Source organism: Martes martes (genome assembly GCF_963455335.1).
Source record: "Martes martes genome assembly, chromosome: 1".
NCBI classification, from domain to species: Eukaryota; Metazoa; Chordata; class Mammalia; order Carnivora; family Mustelidae; genus Martes; species Martes martes.
This window is the reverse complement of record NC_137888.1, coordinates 206,224,625-206,227,739: the sequence shown is the minus strand read 5'-3', so window position 1 is coordinate 206,227,739 and position 3,115 is coordinate 206,224,625. Positions and strand designations below refer to the sequence as shown.

General features: G+C 37.0%; 1 pseudogene across 1 annotated transcript; it reads right to left on the bottom strand.

The window, feature by feature from the left end:
- Window positions 1–1,418: 1,418 nt before the first annotated feature.
- Window positions 1,419–2,358, bottom strand: LOC308351689 (olfactory receptor-like protein OLF4; annotated as a pseudogene). The gene has a single exon. The product of its transcript is annotated as an olfactory receptor-like protein OLF4 (transcript).
- Window positions 2,359–3,115: the final 757 nt, after the last annotated feature.

Below are 3,115 nucleotides of genomic sequence, written 5' to 3'. Positions count from 1 at the left end.
CCTCTCTGTTCAGTGGGGAGCCTGCTTTATGTTTCCCTTGCCCCCTCCCCCTACTCTTCTCTCATGATGTTGCTTTCTCTTCACTCTCTCTCTCAAATAAAAACAAACAAACAAACAAACAAACAACAACAAAAAACACCCTAAATGTGAGAACACAGCCAGGATTAGCAGAGCACTTCCAGTTGATCCACAGTTGACAGCAATCTCAAAAGGAGACCAACATAGACCAGAAGACGTCCCCATCATAGACTCTAACGCAAATTTAAAAAAGAAAAAAAAAGCATCATCTTATATTGCTTCCTTTTGACATGGCTTGTTATGCAGCAATAACTAACTGATACAATAATCAAAAGAAACAGAACTGAGAATATTAAGAATAATCTACTGCTTCTTATTTTTGACATTTGTTCTGATATTTGAAAGGAGTAGTGTTTATGACAACATTTTGGAAGGGGGATATATTAAGTTTCAGGCAACAGAAAGTTATTATGTGTAGGCAGAGCTTGAAATTTTCAAATAGAAATAGCAACATCATCCAATCAAACAACCAAAATATGCCACTAAATTCTCCATTTGAATTAATAAGACCCTTTACAAATGAACACCAAATATCCCACACTTCAGTGAGTAGAAGTACATCATCAAAAATACATTTTCCACAATAAAATATTGTAGGATTGAATTTTTTACTTCAACATACTTTGGCTCTTCTGTGATCCTGAGTCCATATTAGGTCATTTGGTTTATGCAAATTTATGTTTCTGTAGATTACACTCGGAGGGTGTTTTTATAAGCAATTTTTATCTTAATATTCTGTGCCAGGGATACTGTGGATGCTGAGGTGATATGAGAAAAGGATCTTAATGGGGATCATAAAGCTCCATGACTACCCACAAAATAAACTAGGACATTAAACTCTATATCACAAAGAAGAACATTTAAAATAGTAACTTGGAAATGAATAGCAGACACAGAGTGAAAATCTGTGATCTCAGAATTTCCTCTACAGTAAAATTATATATTTTGGCCTCAGTGGCCAAATGTAGTTTATTTAATAAAACAGTCACTGTAGGTTGTATAGTAATAATCAGTTAGTAACTGTAGGATAATCATTATATACTGTTCATAACTGTATGAGGCAAATGGGAATCTCCAAATTGTTTCTGATTCAAGGTTGGGATTAACTTTGAAAATTAAAAAAAAAAAGAAAAGAGAAATAGCTGTTGGCTATCAGAAGGAACAGAAAGTTCAACAAAGGGATTTATTTAAAAGCAGTAAAGCAGCTGAACTTTAGAAAATTGAAAATCCAGCATATAAATAGAGGGATTAATTTCTTTCATGCTCCAGTCAAAGAATCACAATTTCTTTCTGTTGGCTTTAAGCCTGAAATCACAGGTCCTTATTGGAAAATGGCCCTTTTATGATTTCCCTCTGAAAAATATATTTACAGCCCCCTTTATATCCTTGTTCCTCAGGCTGTAGATGAAGGAGTTCAGCATGGGGGTGACCAACGCATACATCACTGAAACTACTGCACTTGCATGGGAGCTCTGGGTAGCAGGAGAGCTAAGGTAAACTCCCCTAAGCTTGTACAATAAAATAAGAAGACAACTGACAGGTGAGATGCACAGGTGGAAAATGTTTTGTACTTGCTCCCAGCTGATAAGATTCTACATATGGAGGAAACTATCTTAGAATAAGAGTCAAGGACCCCAGCCAGAGGAGCACCACTCAGAAGCATAGCTGCAAAATATATCACCATGTTATTAGGAAAGGTATCAGAACAAGCAAGTTGGATCATCTGATTAATTTCACAGAAAAAGTGGGGGATTTCCACATTTGTACAAAAGGACAGCCACAATATCATTAACGTTTGTAGCAACGAATGCAGGGCACTCATAACCCAGGACACTAGAACTAGCAGTCCACAGAGCAGAGGGTTCATGATGACCATGCAGTGCAGGGGGTGACAGATGGCCACAAAGCGGTCATAAGCCATCACAGTCAGGATGAAGTTTTACAAACCTATGAAAGTAAGAAAAAGTAGATCTGTATGATGCAGATTTCATAAGTTATGACTTTTCTTTGTGTTTGTATATTCACCAGCATCTTGGGGATGGTGGTAGATGTGATACAGATGTCTACAGATGTCTACAAAGGACAGGTTGGCTAGGAAGAAGTACACAGGGGTGTGGAGGTGAAAGTCAGAGCTGATGGCCAGGATGATGAGCAGGTTTCCAAGTATGGTGACCAGGTACATGGACAGGAACAGCCCAAAAAGGACGTGCTGCAATTCTGGTTCCTCAGAAAATCCCAGAAGAAGAAATTTGAAATTTGTGTATCATTCTCTAGTTCCATGTCATTGATGTGACTACCAAAATAAGAGGAAAAGTATGAAATTGTCATGCAATCTAACAGGTGCATTATTGTTTCTACTCTGCACTCAAGAAAATATTGTTTATATTTTTGTATTGAACATGATAAAAGCACTAAAAACTAGGAACAGAAAGGAACTATCTCAACAGGAGGCCATTTATGAAAAACACACAGCAAACACTGTACTCACGGGGAAAACAGGGAACAGTTTTCCTGTACCATCAGGAAAAAGGCAAGGATGCCTGCTTTCCTGACTTCTACTCAACATTACACTGGAAGTTCTAGCCAGAGCAATTAAAGAAAGAAAAAGAAATAAAAGACATCCAAACTGGAAAAGAAGAAATAAATTTATATCCACAAATGGTGTGATCTTATGTGTAGATAATCCTAATGAAGCCACAAAAGAAAAAATAGAACTAGTAAATTATTCCAGGAAAATAGCTGGATAGAAATTCAACCCTCAAAAATCAGCTGCATTTCTACATACAAACAGTGGACAATCTGAGAAGAAAATAAAATAATTCCATTTATGTAACTTCCAAATGAATAAGCCTATCACCTCACACTAGTCAGAATGTCTAATACAAAAGAACAAGAAGGAACGAGTGTTGGTGAGGATGTGGAGAAGAGGGAACTCTTTTTCACTGCTGGTGGGAATGCAAACTGGTGTAACCATTGGGAAACACCAAAATTTTTTGATTCCTCCAAAAATTCAAAATAGACAAACCACAAGATCAAG